Below are 17,700 nucleotides of genomic sequence, written 5' to 3'. Positions count from 1 at the left end.
CTCTCGTCTAACCTAACCTAATCTGCACGAAACCCTAAACAAGTTTACTACCCAGCCTATCCATACCAAACCTTACCTAATCCTTACTATGTTCGATCTAATCCCAACCAATCCTTACCAAAACCAATCTAACTTGATACTCTCACCTAACCTTTTACTAAATCTACTACACCCAATCCTACCCAACCCTGTCTAACCTAACCAAACCAACCAAACCTAACCTAATCTCTGAATTAATCCCCTTATCCACCTAACCAGACCTTACCAAATCTAACTTTACCTAACCAAACCTAGTCTTGCTTAATTAAACCTTGTATTATACCTAGCCTCACCCATCCCAATCTAACTTAACAAACCAAACCAAATCCCAATCCCATCTTTAATTTAACCTACCCCACCCAACCAGACCTTACTAAACCTAATCTCACCTAACCTAACCTTGCCTTCCAACCCAATCTATCTTAACCAAACCAAATCAAAACCTTATCCGAACTCTAACCTAGCTTAACATAACATTACCTTACCTAATTCAGACCCACAAACCTAACCTGCTCTTAGTCAAATCCCCCACTTAACGCAACCCAGCCTATTCCAACCTAACCTAACCCAATCAAACAGATGAGCCACACATAATGAAAACGAGTTGGTATTTGGCCGGATGGTCAGCGCTTAATATGTGTGTGTGTGTGTGTGTGTGTGTGTGTGTGTGTGTGTGTGTGTGAGTGTGAGGTGTGTGTGTGTGTGTGTGTGTGTGTGTGTGGAGGTAAAAGTGTTTCTGGTAAGTGGAGTCAACGCTGTGGTGTCGCTAAGGGTGATAAATCCACCATCTATATGTGAACTGGTCCCTCCTCAGTGTGTGTGGCTTGGCCAGGTGTGAGGAGGAGGGAGAGAGGAAAGGAAGGGAGAGAGGGAGAAAGAGTGGGAGACATAGGGGAGAAAGGTGAGCGTGCGGGAGGCACGGGTAGCGGAGAGAGGGAGAGAAACGGATGGAGTAGACGGAAGTGAGGGGAGAGAGGAGACTAGAAAGAGTGAGACAGGGGAGAAACATGGAAACATGGAAACATGGACTAGCAGGCAGCAGAAAGCCTGTTGGCTCATTACTAGGCTGCCTGCGTTCAGTGATTCAATCAATCCGTTTGCCATAGGAGTGGCTTGTAAAGGATTAAAGACTTGTATCTACTTCTGGAACGTTCAGTTCACCCCGATGCAGCAAAGTGGCGATCAATGCGTTTTCTTGAAGGAGGTGATAATCTCTGCGCTAACTAATTTGGGTAGGGAGAAGAGTAAATAAGAAGAACAGGTATGGGAGAGGGGAGAAAAGGAAGAGAGGAGATGGAGAGGGAAGAGAGGGAGAAAAGGAGAAAACAGTAGGTAGACAGAGAAAGAGGGGAGAGAGAAGCAGGTAAGAGAGAAAGAAGGAAAAAAGACAGAGAGAATTGAGATGAGAAGGTGAAGGATAGTTGAAGGAGAGAGAGTGTGGAAGGGAAGGACAAGTAAGGGAAGAGAAAGGAGGAGAAACAGGAAAGAGAGAAGGCAGAGAGAGGTGCAACAGGCAGAGAGGACAGAGCAGGGAGGTCGAAGGGAAGCATGAGGAAAGGAGTGGAAAGAGGAAGCAAAGAGAGGAGAGAGGTAAAGTTTGGGAAGGGGAGGGAGGGAGAAAAAGGGTCACTGAGAAGGCACTATGAGGTCTCTCTCCTAGGTAAGACAGGAGCTAGGCTGGGTATTTGTAAAGGAAGGCAAGGGAGAGAGAGAGGGAGATAGAGAGAGAGAGAGAGAGAGAGAGAGAGAGAGAGAGAGAGAGAGAGAGAGAGAGAGAGAGAGAGAGAGAGACATAGAAGAAGTTGATAAGAAAACAAGGAAAATAAAACGAGAAAATAACTAATGAAACGGAACTCTGAAAACAGCAACAACAACAACAGGTTTTTGATTAGACCAGAAACAGGGGAGGTATAAAAGGACGGAGGAGAAGAGGAAGAAGAGAGGAAGAGGAGGAGGAGGTGGAGATAAAAGGAGATAAAAGACGGAGGAGGCAGAGGCAGAATGATGGAGATAAAGGATGACGTGAGAGAGGAGAGGAGATGGAGGGAAGCTGAGGGAAGGAGAGAGTGAGATAGAGGGAAAGAGAGGGAGAGAAGAGGGAGGCGCGATGAAGCTTTGGAGAGTAAACTGACCGCTAGTAGTATTAGAGGAAGAAGAAGAAGAGGAGGAGGAGGAGGAGGAGGAGGAGGGGGGAAGAGAGAGACCAGTAGTAAGAGGCACTGTCACAACCCTTCCATTAGCTGAGAGAGGAGAGGCGGAGGAAAGGCGAGGAAGGGCGAGGAAGGGGCGAGAAGGGCAAGTGGAAATCTGGAGACTAGGAAGGAGCGGAAAGTGACAGGGGACGAATTGGAGGGGGACTAGAGGCGTGGCCGAGGAAGAACAAGAGGTGAGAGAAAGGTCAGAAAGTGGGGGGAGGAAAATTGCTGCTGTGGAGGTAGGTTAATGCAGGGAGAGAGAGTGAGAGTGAGAGAGGAAGAGAGGGGGAGGAAAAGGTGAAAAGGCACGTTAGGAGAATGTTGAAAGATGAGTAAAAGAAGGGATAATGTGAGGACGTAGCGATGTGTGATGAGAAGAAATGATGCTGGAGAGGAGACGAGAGAAAGAGATGAGAGGAGAAACATAGAAGAAAGACTGAAACAAAGGTGATAAGTAAGAGGAAAGGAGAGAAGAAAGGATGTAGAGGATAAGGAAATGCAAAGGTGACATAAAAATAAATAAGAAATGAAAGGAAAAAGACAGGGAATGAAAGTCGACTGATAAATATTAATAAGAATAAGAAGAGAAAAGAGGACAGAAATGAAGAATCGTAAAGGTGATGGAAATAGGAAAAGATTAAAAGAAGGAAAAGGAAAAGAGAATAATGGCTGACTGGAAAATATAAAGAAGAATAAGAGGAGAAACAAAGAAGGAGAGAAATGAAGAATGGAGAATCGTAAAGGTGATGAAAATAGGAAAAAAATAGAAAAGAAGGAAAAGGAAAAGAGAATAATGGCTGACAGGAAAATATAAAGAAGAATAAAAGAAGAAACAAAGAAGGAGAGAAATGATGAATGGCAGGAATACACGAACAAACGAACATAAAAACGAAGACGGAAGGTAAACAAAGATAGCGACAATTAATAACCCAAGAAAAAGGGAAGAAACAAAAGACCCAAAAACTAACGAAAGAGATGAAATTTAAGAGAACCTGGAAACAAATACAAATACAGAAACAACAAAGAGTAAAAAGGAAAAAGAAGAACAACAAAAAAAAGAGATAACCAAAATAAGAAGACCAAATATAAGAGAACATGAACACGAAAATAACAAACACAGGAAAATAAAAAGAACAGAAGATAACAGAAACGAAAACAGAAAGACAAAAGGCAGACAGGTATGGTACGAGACAGGCACAGGGATGACGCTCGTACACCTGGGAGGCAGACAGAATACCCAGAAGGAATGAATAGAGACACAGACGGAGTGGGCGAAGGAGGGAGAGAGGGGGGGAGGAAGAACATATAATAGGCGCTCGCAGGGGACAAGGGAGGTGGCGGGGCGGTACACGGCTCACCCCTTCACGCACCGCCTTTGTTCTAGGGGAGGCGAGGCGCAGCGAGGCGGGGGGCGGCTCAAGACGAAGACTAACCCAAGAGAGGATGTCAGGATCCTTATATACTCCCTTGGGTCGTTCCTTTGTGTATTACTGAGGCACTAAAGGAAGGAACGTTCGCTTTTTATATGGCGTCCTTGTGTACCAATGTCTCATCTCCCAACTTCAACTTTTCCTTACATAGCTTTCTCGTTGCTATTTCTTTGGCTGTCTGTATATCGTCTCCCTCATAACTCTCTGGTCTTCTTGTATCTCCTCTCACAACTCTTCCTTCCGTCGCTGTCTAATTATTGCTGTTGATTGTTGTCTATGTTGTTATATCGTCTCCCTCAAAGCTCTCTGCTCTCCCTAGGTTTCCCTCCTCTCACAAGTCTTTCTTTCCCTTCTATCCCTTCCCGAGTGGTATTCCTTCACTGTCTATCTTTAATATTTCCTCTTCACTTGTCTTCACTCAAACAGCTGTCTTTTCTCTCTCCCTCTATCTGTTTATCGCCTTATCTATCCATCTAAAGGGTAGAAATAAATGCTACTCTTGTCTAAACACTTAAGAGAAAGTTAAAAATGCAAGGCTGTGATTAAAGGGCAGGTAAGTGTTAGGGAAGCCACCTGCAAGAGGCGAAGTTCAGGTGTGGCGTTGAAGAAATAATTATACAAGGTAAGTCAATGGACGTAGTAAATGCTTCATCTCTCTCTCTCTCTCTCTCTCTCTCTCTCTCTCTCTCTCTCTCTCTCTCTCTCTCTCTCTCTCTCTCTCTCACACACACACACACACTCGCTCTCTTTCAAGAACATAATGAGTACGAATTCTTATTTTTTTGTATCCTTTCTGCCTCTCCCTTACTCTCTCTCTCACACACACGCACACACACACACACACACACACACACACACACACACACACACACATACACACACACACACACACACACACACACACACACACACACACACACACACACACACACGAATACACACAAGACACACACAGCCTGAAGCAACATCTCTTTCTCCTCCATCCCCCTCCTCCTTCCTCTTCCATCCCACCCCCTCCTCCTTCCCCTCCTCCTCCTCCTCCTCCTCCTGCCTGCTTCTCCTTTCACGGTGTCTCGTCTGAAATAATCCAGCCATTCCTGTTTTCAGCAACGCGGGAACATTCCTAAAATTTCAAAGACACGAGGAAAAGAAACAACCCCGCGCGCTGCCATTCCTGCCCCGGAGAAATAAGAGACGAGGAAAAGAAGGAGAGAAGTGCAGGAATGGGAATGGGACAAGAAGAGGAGAGGAGGGGGAGAGAAAAAGAGAGAAGGAGAGAGGAATGTTCATGTACGAAAGAGGGGACGAGGAGGCAGAGGAGAAGGAGAATGGGAACAGAGGGAAGGGAGGAATGGACGGATAACAAAGCTGGAACAAAGGGCAAAGAAGGAGAGAGGGTGGGAAGGAGGAATTGTCAGGTAAGAAAGAGGGAACAAGGAGGCAAAGGAGAGGGGGAGGGAGGGAGGAATGACCAGGTAAGGAAAGGGAAACAGGGAAAGAGGGGAGGGAAACTGGAGGGGAGGGGAGGAGAGAAAGAGAGTGAGAGAGACGTAAAACGTGAGGTAGGAAGGGCAATAAGAAGAAACGATGTGGAGGAAAGGGAATAGAATGCGATAAAAAGGAATATAAGTGGAAAAATGGGAAATGGTTAGGGGAATAAAGGAAGGAAGGAGGATGAGTCATTTGAGCAGGATGAGAGGAAAACAAGGACGAAAGGAGGAGGAATATTAATAAGAAGGATGTAGAGAATAAAAAAAAAAGAAAACGAAATGAATGAATAAAAATATGAAACGTAAAAAAAAGGATGTGGAGAAAGAGAAATAAGATACGAGGGGAATGAGGAGGAGCAAATAGATAAAGGAAGTAATAACAGCCATAAAAATAATAATAATGATGATAATGATAGTAATAATAATAATAATAATAATAATAATAATAACAATAATATAACTCTGCCAACCTTTCTTGCCTCCGGACACACACTTGCATCCCACCACCCACCTCCTCCTCCTAATCCTCCTCTTCCTCCTCTTCCTCACTCTCCTCCTCCTTCTCCTCCTCCTCCAGGCGACAGAGTGAGAGGCAGAGAAAGTCCTTCAGAGGCCTAAGCACTGCACACCCCCAGGCCGACCACGGGGAGTGTTGGTCTCTCCCTGGGGAGGAGAAGGAGGAGGGGGAGGAGGAGGAGAAAGAATGGAAGAAGGAGAAGGAATGCGATATGAAAATGCATGTAGGATGAAAATGCATGAGAGAGAAACGTATGAAGAAAGGAGAAGGAAGGAGAGGAGAATATAGATGAAACAGGAGAAGAAAAGAGATAAGGAAAGAGATATAGAAGAAAAGGAAAGATGGAGGTAGAAGGAAAGAGAGTGAGATGAAAAGGGAAATTGAGAAGGAAAGGTAAGGAAAAAGAGCGGAAAGGGAGAGATAAAATGAGAGGTATAAGGAGGCAGTCACGGACGAAGAGGAGAGAAAAGGAGGAGGAAGATAGAAGGTGAAGGAGAAACAGGAGGAGGAAGAGGAGGACTGGAAGATAATCGGCAAAGGAAATAGTTGATAATAAAGTCACAGGAAGAGGAAGCAGGGAGAGAAGAAGACGGAGGAGGAGGAGGAAGAAGAGGAGGAGGAGGAGGAGGAGGAGGAGGAGGAGGAGGAGGAGGAGGAGATAATGACACTGACAGGATGCTTAATATGTGATGAGGGCGGAATATGATCTTAAAGTAATAATAATAATAATAATAATAATAATAATAATAATAATAATAATAATAATAATAATGATAATAATAATAATAATAATAATAATAATAATAATAAAAATAATAATAAACAATGACACTTTCTAAGCCTCTTCTCTTTCTTATCTCGTGCGTCCTCTCCCAAGTCTCTCCTCGTCCTCTTCCTCCTCTTCCTCCTTCCCTCTTCTTCCCCTCTTCACTTCTTCCTCTCGTGTCCCAAAGGAAGAGCCTGCCATCAGAGGTGACAAGCGATCATATCATACCTCCTCCTCCTCCTCCTCCTCCTCCTCCTCCTCCTCCTGTTTTCTTTCTCCTCCTCCAACTCTTTCTCCGGCATCTTGTTTCGTCTTTCTTTTCCTCCATATTCTCTTCCCCCTCCTTCTCTTCCCTCTTCTCCAATTTTCTATATCCTCCTCCTTGTTTTCGCTTCTCTGTTATATTTCTTTCCTCCTCTCTCTTCCTTCTCCTGTTTTCTTTCTCCTTCTCCTCCAGCTTTTCATTTTTACTCCTTCTCTTCCTCCTTTTCTTTCTCCTCCTCCTCCTTTTTTATTCATTTCCACGCTGCTGTTTACTATTACTTCCTCCTCTTCCTCCTTCTTTTCCTTCTATATTTTATCTTATTTTTCCCGTTGTCATATTTCCCATTAGTAGCAAACCAGCACCCGCCCCCTTCTCTCTCTCTCTCTCTCTCTCTCTCTCTCTCTCTCTCTCTCTCTCTCTCTCTCTCTCTCTCGTAGGCAACACCAACTAATGGATGTAGATTTCTCAGTACCTTGCTTTACGTTGGGACTGACAAGGTTACAGGGAGAGGAGGGCGGCAGAGTGAAGCGACAGAGGCAAGGAAGGAGGAGAGGAGGGAGAAAGGGAGGGAGGGAAGGAGGGAGGGAGGGACACCAGGAGGAAATGGTGGATGCGGTACACAATAATTATATTCCTACCTCGATTTATGCCGCAGTTTTTACCCTTTGATCTTTTATATTCACCCGTACTCCACTTTTGTAAACTTTCATATACTATTCTCTACTTTTTTTTTACCTCTCGTTGACGTTTTCTTTGAATCTTCGACTTAATAACTACTGCACTAAATGAATTCCAGCTGGCTATTTATTATACTCGATTGGAATAAAAGGTTTTGCCTATATCCTTGTGCTGTCGCCTTCTCTGACTTAGCAGACCGTCTTTTCCAGCTGTTGGATTAGTTTAAGAGGCTCAGCGAGTCTAAAGGGATGGATGGAAGGAAACGTGGGTAATGGAAGTGACTGGAAAAAGGTAATATAAGGCAATGGGTAGCAATGGGTGGATATGGGGAGACAGGTTTAGCTTATATGGGAGGTCATTTTTATATGGACGATAGGAGAAAGAAGTAGGGTAATGGAAGGGACTGGTATAAGGTAATATAGGGAAATGGGTAGGAATGCGTGGATATGGGATTCTGGGCTTAGCTTGTATGGGAGGTAGAGCGAATAAAGGAACAAAGGAACATGTTTAAAGGGATGCTAGGCGAAGATGCGGGTCTCGTTGGCAGGAAAAAGGATGGGGGACATTTCTGAAGTCCCTGATTAGTGACTTAAGGATGGGTGGAGATAGGGAGGGAGAATAAGACGCGAGGGTTAAGAAAAGGAAGAGGAGAAAGGAGAGGGAGGAGGAGGTGGTGGTAGTATTGGTCGTGAAAAAAAAAGTTGTATTTGGTGAAGAGAGGATAAGAAGAGAAGAGGAAGAGGAGGAGGAGGAGGAGGAGGGGGAGGAGGTAGGAAAAGGCAAGGTGACAGGGTTCAGGGAAGGGGAAAAATGTGAAAGGTGGATGGAGAGAGGGAGTGAAGGAGGAAAGGACGCAGCGAGAGAGCGGCAGAAGAAGATAAAAATACCTCTGTTGGATAAAGGGAAAGGAGGAGGAGGAAGAAGAAGAAGAAGAAGAAGAAGAAGAAGAAGAAGACGAAGAAGCAGAAGAAAATGAAGAAGAAGACGAAGAAGAGAAGGAGGACGAGGAGGAAGGGGTGGAGAAGATGAGGATGTTAGGTAAGGCATAAGAGGAAATCACCAGAGAAAAGAATACAGTTAATGAGGGAAGGATGGAATGTGAGAAGCGATCTGAATAATAATATTACTTCCGTGTGATTGAGGGAAGACGAGAAGCAATAGGAGAAGGAGGAGATGAAGAAGAAGAGAAACACGTCAGCAAAGGAGGAAGAGGAGAGAAATCATGGAAAGGGAGAAAAGGGAGAGAAAAAGGAGAGCGAGAGTAGTATGGGAAAAATAGGAAAACTAAAAAATACGAAGAGGATTGTAAATGTGAATGAAAGGAAAAAGAGAAAGAGGGAAAGAGAGGGGAGTAAGGGGGGGGGGGAGAGAAAAGAGGGGAAAGAAAGGGAAAAAAGAGAGTGGCAAGGGACGTAAGAGAAAACAGAGAACAGAAAGGGAAAAGAAGAAAAAAGGAACAGGTGGGGTGAGAGAAAAGAGGGGAAAGAAAAGGGGAAAAAAAGAGGGGAGCAAATGGGATAAAAGAGGGGAAAGAGAGGGAAAAATAGGGCATAAGAGACAAAGAAAGGAAAGAAGAGGGGAAAAAGAGGGGAGCAAGTGGGGTAAAGGAAAAAAAATAATAGAAAGGGCCAAGTAGAGAGGGGGAGCTAGACAAGACCTTCTCACACGCGGCAGAGGGACGAGGTCACTTCCCTGAGAGATGAGAAGGGGCGGCGGACGAAAAGGCGGGCGGGAAGGTGAAGGGAGACAGGAATTAAAGATATTGTGCCGCTAGGAGGGAACGAAGGAAGGCGAGAGAGAGAGAGAGAGAGAGAGAGAGAGAGAGAGAGAGAGAGAGAGAGAGAGAGAGAGGTTGCAGACGCGAGGAATGAAGTTACGGACGAAAGGAGAGAGGGAAAGAGAGAGAGAGGAAAGCAGAAAATGAGGGAGCAGAGAAATAGGAGGAAGGGAGGTGAGAAAGAGGAGGAAAGGAAGCTGTGGAAAGTGAAAAAAGAGAAAAAAGGAACGAAATAAAAAAGGAAAGGAAAGGAGAATGACAGGGAGAAGAAGAGAGATGAGATGAAGGAAAGGAAACTACGATAAAAGAAGACAGGGATAAAAGGAAGGAAATCAACAACAAGCGGAAGAAAGGAGAAGAACGGGAAGAAACGAGAGACGAGGTGGAGGAAAGAAAGCTGCGAGGAATGGAGACGGACAAAAGGGAGGAAATCAAAAAGAAGGAAAAAGGGAGAGAAACAGGAATAGAAGACGAGGAGGAGGAGGAAAAGAGGTTAGATAAATAGAGGTAAGAAGATGAAATCAAAAGAGGAAAAATATGGAAGGAGGATGAAGAAAAATAACAATCTGAGGAGGAGAGGAGGAAGATAAAAAGGTGAGACGAGAAGAGAGGAGCACTACAAGTAGGAGAAGAGGAAGAAAGAGAAGAAAAGAAGGGAGGAGAAAGAGGGGGGGGGGGGAACAACAAGAGGAGAGAAAGGGGAAAGACAAGACAAAAACATGGAAAGGTAGCTATTCTCTCTCTCTCTCTCTCTCTCTTTTATGCACACTCTCCTTTGGCATTTTCGTGGCTATGGCGAAAGGAAGCATTGTGGCCGCGGTGCTCTGAGGGGAAGGCGATAAGGAAGGTGACGTTCATGGGGGGATAAACACAATTGGGCTAAAACGATAAAGGAAAAAGGGTCCCGAGTCTTGCTGCATCGGCGATCATAATAATCATCACCATCAGTATGTATGTTGTTTATTTGTGATTGTTTTCCTCACCTGTTTCCTTTTATCTGCTTCGTCTTTTCCTTCTTCTGTTGTCATTTTTTTTCCGTCGTATTTGTTTTCTTCGTTTTCCTTTTCTTCGTTCTTGTCTTTATTTTCATTCTTTGCACTTTTCCTTTATTTCCTGCTTTCGTTTTTTTTGTTCGACTCGTTTTCTTCGTTTTCTTCTTCTTCATCATTACCTTTTTTTTATTCTTTGCACCTTTCCTTTCTTTCCTGCTTTCGTTTTTTCTTTTCGTTTTTTTGTTCGACTCGTTTTCTTCGTTTTCTTCTTCTTCATCATTACCTTTTTTTCATTCTTTGCATTTTTACTTTCTTTCCTGGTTTCATTTTTCGTTTTTCGTTATTTTGTTTGACTCGTTTTCTTCGTTTCTTTTCTTCCCTTTTCTTCATCATTATTCGTCTTTCCACCTTTACATTCTTCCTTCTTTGCCTTTTTATCTTCTTTCTTTTTGTTGTTTTCGTACTCTTCCCTATTTTCATTTTCTTCACGGCCATTATCCCTTTTCTTCTTTGCCTTCTTTTCTACTTCCTTTTCGTTTTTCTGGACTTTTTCGTTCCTCTTCATCATCTTTATCATTTTCTCCACCGTCGCCTTTTTCCTTTACATCCTCTTTTTATTGTATACTCTCTTCATCTTTTTTAATATTATCATTATCATCACCATCAATTTCTATTACTAACACTATCTCTTCGTTGCCGTCATCTTACTGTCATTTATCTTCCTCCTCCTCCTCTTCCTCCTCCTCCTCCTCCTCTCGGTAGCACGGCGTTTCACTTCCCATTCTTTTCATCCTAGTTCAATAATATAGTCACACGTCTCTTACTGTGTATTTCTCTCTCCTCTTAGATTTATCACAGCTATTTAACCTCTTTCGCTTTGGTTAGTTAATTCACTCTCTTTATCCCTCTTCTTTCTTACGTTTCATTTCCTTGAGTCGAAGTTTAACCTCTCTCTCTCTCTCTCTCTCTCTCTTTTCTTTTCTCTTTTCATCATTTCTTTTCTTTTCTTTTCTTCTCTTTTCTTTGCATATTTCCAAATGAATTACAATTTATTATTCTCTCTCTCTCTCTCTCTCTCTCTCTCTCTCTCTCTCTCTCTCTCCCTGACATTTGAATAAAGCATTTTCTCAACTTAGATTACTTGGACATTATCTCATTATCTCGCCTTTTCCTTTGCATTTCGTCCTCGTTCTTCTCCTCGTCTTTCCCTTCTTCCATTTAATTAACGTTTAACACAATCTCAAGTGTTCCATTTCCTGCTCCTTTGTGATCCTCCGCCTCCCCCGACGCGAAAAAGAGGAACGGAAAGCAGGAGTCAGGACCAAAGGAATCGAATACTGACATGAACGTAAGTAATTAAAGGGAGAGAGAGAGAGAGAGAGAGAGAGAGAGAGAGAGAGAGAGAGAGAGAGAGAGAGAGAGAGAGAGAGAGCATTAACGACTAAAGCCTATTCTATTTAAAAAAAGATTCGAGACTAGTTCCTCGCCTTCATCTGTTTCGGCTTTCTGTTTACGTATTCGATTATAAATTACTTTCCTCGACAACCTAAAGAAAAAAAACGATAAAATTACTTCCTTACACAAACTAATGAAATAAAACTGCATGCATAAAATAGCTCTAGGCAATAATTAAAATAAATAAACGTTATTCAACTTTCCTTTCCCTGTTGTGATATTCGTGAGTGTTTTGTAACCCACGTAGATAATGTTTTCTATCATTTATTCGTTTACATTTTCTGCCTGTGATATAAGTAATTAAGAGCAGAGTCAGTAAATTACACCAGAAAAATCCTCATCTCTCATAAGCCTCTCCCAGTCATGGTTCCTGGTCTGGGTTTATCGCTAGTCACTCGTTGTTCCTTTCCGTCTCTTCATGAAGCGAATGATAAGCTACATGGGTCAAGGAAATACAGAAATACAAAATCTTCACCCCTTGCAATCCCTTCCCTCTTATGAATCATGTTACAAGTTCGATTCTGTATTTCTAGGGTCTCCTTTGATTACGTAAATACATAAAAATAGCAAATTACTGGGCAGAATATTTGAAAAGGGCACAGAATTTCATCCCTGGCATCCGTTTCAGTCTATTTTGTTAACTTAAATAAATAAAAAAGTAAACTTATGGACAAAACATTAAAAAGGCACAAAATCCTACCCCTCATATCCCTCTTAGTCTTTGTTTACCTTAATATATATAAAATAGCAAATTACTAAATATATAAAAAACCTCCCAGACTCCCATCTCTCGCCTCCCTCTCTCTCTCTCTTTTGATTCCTTTGAGAGTGTTCGATCCACGCGCCACCGCCACCCGCCACCTTCCCAGCGCCGAGCCTCGCGATCCCCCATCACGCCTAGAGGCTTCAGGGCGCGTCATCTGGCAGACGGCGGCGTCAATCCTGGGCCTGGAGACGCGAGCTCCTGAGAGGGGTCTGAGGCGAGTGCAAAGTGTCAGGGCTCACGGAAAAAAAAAACACCGATGAATAAAAGGTTGACTTTGTTCTATTAAAATGTTTTGTATATCGAGTATCAAGCTACGTCTCTAACCGAAATGCCTCGACGAAGAAAAAGACGACTTTGTTTCATTAAAATGTATCATACATCAAGTATCAAGCCGCCTCTCTAACCGAAACAGCTCGACAAAGGAATGGTTGACCTTGTTTTATATCATACGTGGCATATATTAAGTATCAAGACTCTTCTCTAACTTCTCTTTATTTATTTCGCAGGGGCGGGGTAGCGGGTTTTTAGTTTTTGTTATTTTGCCATTAATTAAGTTGATTTCGTTACTGGAAAAAAAACACCTCGACGAAATTTTTTTTGACTGTTCTGTTATACTCCACCATAATTTAGATATCAGTCACCTCTAACGTAAACTGATCCTTTCTTCTGGCCTCTCTCTGTCTTCTTTTCGCAGGAGCAACGTAGAGGGCTCTTTCGTTTTTGTTCTTTTGCCCTAAACTGATTCCGTTACTGTAAAAAAGCACACACATACAGAGGGTGGAAATACTAGTCCCTCCGAGTTGATTTCAGCGGGCTGCGGCTTCAATTCACTTCACCACAATCCCTTAACGCACTAAACATACGGGACAAAACATGGTGAGCCCGCCTAAAAAAAAACCATACAAACAAACCCGTAACCAGATCACGAACCCAGCGCCCTTTGTCTGCTACGTGGGACCCTTTGTAGCATCAGATCACCTTTGCAGAGGAGGCCACAATGCACTTAACACGAGGGACAAGCGAGCTGAGCCCTTCTAAAAAAACATCCCACAACCAGATCACGGACGCGGAACCCTCTTGTAGCCTCGCGGGACCCTCGTAGTGCAGGAGTTGGGGCCGGATAGTCTCCTCCACGACCTCAAAGTTTTCAGGGTGGCGCGACGCGAGCTTTCGGAACGATCAATAATAATCAACATCTATCTAGTTGATCACAAACCCAATACTGAGACTCGGGGGATTGGGGACGTGTCTGCGGGGCGTCGGGTGGCTCTGCATGGCTGGGTGGGTGACTGGAGACGAGGAAAAGAAGTTTGGGAAAGGATAAAATGAAGGGGGCGTGGAAGGACGATTATGGGGACTACCGAGTGATATTTTGTTCCCTCTTCGTAATTTCTTTTTCATCTTCCTTTCTGTCTCATCTTTTATGGAAGAGAATTTGGGTTTTAACGGGTGAAAATTGGCGGAAAACGGAAATCTAAGGAAGGATATGAGAGAAAGAGGGAGTGAAAGGTTATTGGACCACGATTGTTTTTCCTTCAGTTTTCATTGTTTCATCTTCCTTTCTCTCCGATCGTTGCAAGGGGTGAAGATTTTGTATTTCTGTATTTCCTTGACCCGGTAGTTTATTACTCGCTTCATGAAGAGACGGGAAGGAAAAACGATAAACGAGTGGAATGAAAATTAACTACTTTTCTATAGAGGAGTCAGGGAAACATTTAACACAATATACTGAATTTTAGCTTAAATCTCATAGCGAAGAAGTAAGCTTTAATATCTCGATCGCCTCATTATCTGGTACTTTTGGAGGCGAGATATACTTATTTAACAAGCAATATTAACAAAAACGATCTTAAAACACATTGCAATTCAATAAACCCAACTCAGCTTCTCCCAAACGGCAATACGCTGTTTTTTCTTTCACCAAATTTCTCACTCTCTAATTAAAGTCGCGCTTCCTACTTTTCCTTATCTCACATCACTAATCAACTAACACAAAATATTCCCCTTTTTCACATACATCTCTCACTCAATCCCTTCTCCCGACCCTTCCTTTCGCCTTCACAATCTCCCTCTAATGAACACACTCCCTCGTTCTATTCTATAAATGAGCCTCCGTGGAGAGAAGAGACACAGGGACGCCACGTTTTATATTTAGTGCGTATTAATTGTGAAGGGGAGTGAATGGATGTGAATTAAGACAACCCGAGGGAGAGTGGGAAAGTTTGCAACAAAAGGTTATGAAAAGCAGATGAGAAACACACACACACACACACACACACACACACACACACACACACACACACACACTACCTCTCCTCATGAATCTACGGAGGAAATACCAAAAGTTATTGAAATATGGCAAGCCGTCACCGTGGATTTTTTTCTTCGGCCACCACCACCAATTGTGTATCGGAAAGGCTGGTCACGTCGCCTCTCGTGAGATATAACAACATATTGACGTTGTAACAAATAGGTATAGGACGTAGACAGCGAGATAAATAGACAGATAGATAGATAGCGAGAGAGGAAGGATAGTATGTATATTTTACGACGGACAATCTTATCAAGCTCCATTTACCGAACAATAACACCCATTTGTTACAATATTCCATTTCAGTCGCGTACGGATGGAAACAAACAAACAAAGTGTACAGATCCATCAACTGACTGAGTGGAAGCAATTTAATTTGGAATATCATATTTACGTTCAACAATATAACTAGGTCTCTCTCTCTCTCTCTCTCTCTCTCTCTTATATGCTAAGGAATCGTCATTGCCTCCAAATCGTCTACTGTTGAGTATCGTTTGTGTCTCTTCGCTTCACTCCCAGGCCGCTGTTCTCAGACGCTTTCGCCTCTCTCATCGACTATTTCCAAAGGCCAAAAAGTAGATCAATCTGGTCCTAATGAGTGTTGCCTTAGGTTCATGGTATAGAGGAAGGGTCAAACTACCACTAGGGTCATAAAACTACCCCTGGAAATGCCCAAAACTACTACGAAAGCCTTGTCGAATATGTGAGCTTGGGCGACGAAATGTTAAGGAATATGACCCCCCAGACGCTTCGTACGCGCTGGAGGGAGAAAAAAGCGTCTCGCAGCTACAGATATGAGTCTCCGTTGACATATTGTTTGCTATCTCCATCTCGCCCAAATATCCTGCCATGTTTCCCCTTCCGTTTCTCAGGACGATATCGGCGGATCGTTTTTCGTCTCTGAATATCTTACGCTTATTAGGAGCAGGAAAATAAATGGAGATCAAGATGCGACGATAAAGAGAAATAGTTTGAATGTAATGTTTTTTTCATTCGCTTTTCTCTCTGTTTTCAATTTCTTTTAGTGTTTCTTCTCTTCCTTCTTACGCTTTCTTTTATCACTTTCTCTGTTTCTCTTTTCCTTTCTTCTATTTTTTTACGATAATGAAAGCTAGTTTGAATGTTAATTTTTTTCACTCTTTCTCTCTATCCCATTTCTTTTGCTGCCTTTTCTATTCCAACTTTCTCTCTTCTCATTTCTTCTTTTCTTTTTCGTTTCTTTTTCCTCTGTTTTTCTCTCTTTCTCATTTCTATTACTGTCACTTCTCTTCGTACTTTTCCTCTTTCCATTTTTACTTTTCTTTTAGTTTCTCATTACCTTTCTTCTCTTTCATTTCATGTTCCACCATGCATAGACTCCATTACTCTTTCTCCTATTCTGCTTCATCCCACACTATTCTGTCTCCTACTCTGCCTCTTCCCGTCTTTGTTTTAGTTGCTCTTTTTCGCTTTCAGTTCCCCCTTCCGTCTCCGTCATGGCGCGATGGCCCGAGGTGGCGGAGGAAGAGGCGCCGTCAATGTCACTTTTCTCCTGTGACAAAGAGGCGACGCGCGGAACTTCTCGGATGCGGCGGGAAAACTTTTTTGAGAGAGGCACAACGCGAGAATAAGTAACACCGATATTTTCCCTCAACTTCCCCGCCAAAGCTATATAACTGGTCTCTCTCTCTCTCTCTCTCTCTCTCTCTCTCTCTCTCTCTTCTTGTCTGTCTCTGTCCGTGTTTGTCTTTCTGTCTGTGAGTGATTGTTTTTCTGTCTTAGTGTCTGTCTGGCTGTCTTTTTCCCTCTCCTTCCTCCCCCCTCTCCGCTTCTCTCTCTCTCTCTCTCTCTCTCTCTCTCTCTCTCTCTCTCTCTCTCTCTCTCTCTCAGGGGAGTCACAACAGTCTTGCCTCCTTACATACTGGCCTGCAAGTTTTGTCTCTGTTAGATCTCGTGATGAAGGGAAGCGAGGGAGGGAGAGGGAAAAGAAACGTGCCGGAGGGAGAGTCTGAGGGAGGGAGAGAGGAGGAGGAGGAGGAGAAATGGAGGGGAAGAGGACGGAAACTTTTTATATTCTCTCATTCATTTTTCTTGGAAGGGGGAAATCTCTTGAAGTTATTTTGATCGTCTCCTGTCGCTTGACTTTTAACTGGTTTATGCATTTCTTTATCTATAGTTATACCGGGAATGCGATTGGTATTTCCCGCTCACAAGAATAAGATAGATAATACTCGTTGACAACCTGAACAGAAAAAAAAGTTATGCCGTAGATATTTCGTAGTGTATCTCTTTATCTATACTTATAATGTCAGGGAGATGAATATATATGTAAAAAAAAACCAGAAGGCACAGATGGTACATGCTTATTGGGATTCAGAGCAGGCGAAGTATTGGATCTGGGACTTATTTCTATAATGTAACTGTATATGTATCTATGTATCTATGTATTGACTTCTGTTCTTGCCACTCCAAACACTCTTTTCTAGATGCAGTGATTAGCGGGCATTATTTTCTCTTATATTTATTTGATTTTTTTGCCCTTGAGCTGCTTGCTTTGCTGTATAAAAAGCAAATATAGGATGCAAATAAAGAGGAGAAAAGATGAATGATACTAAACCGAAAATAAATAAAACAAGTTACCGGTCACACGAGGAAAACCATCACAAAATAGACAGGCATAATAAAGATCGAGTGAGTGAGTGGAGGGTGAGGAAGAGGCGTTAAGGGAATGGGACACACACAGCACAAAACAAAGGAAATATTCAGAGTCACCCCCGCAACGGCCGCTGAACGAGACTGTCAACAACACGTAAAGAAAACGGCCCTCATAACGCCCTCAAATATATGGCTGTCATCTGTTGTCCTGAAGGCACTCCCTCTCCCTTATGAGCTGTTCATTTTCCACGGCATAACCTTTCTCCAGAGCTACACATATTGTCCTTTCCTTTCCAAACTCACTATTTTTTCTCACTATTGGCACTTTTTTTCACACATTGACCCCTCCTTTCCAAACAAATTCCTCCCTTCTTTCACTGTATTG

General features: G+C 42.9%; 1 protein-coding gene across 8 annotated transcripts in view; it reads right to left on the bottom strand.

Moving 5' to 3' along the window:
* The window catches only part of LOC126995711 (endothelial PAS domain-containing protein 1-like), a 280,018-nt gene that overhangs the window by 119,532 nt on the left and 142,786 nt on the right, over positions 1-17,700 (bottom strand). The gene's annotated exons all lie outside the window — the stretch shown is intronic.

This window comes from Eriocheir sinensis, chromosome 8, assembly GCF_024679095.1.
Source record: "Eriocheir sinensis breed Jianghai 21 chromosome 8, ASM2467909v1, whole genome shotgun sequence".
NCBI classification, from domain to species: domain Eukaryota; kingdom Metazoa; phylum Arthropoda; class Malacostraca; order Decapoda; family Varunidae; genus Eriocheir; species Eriocheir sinensis.
The sequence above is the reverse complement of the archived record's forward strand: the minus strand, read 5'-3'. Positions and strand labels throughout refer to the sequence as shown.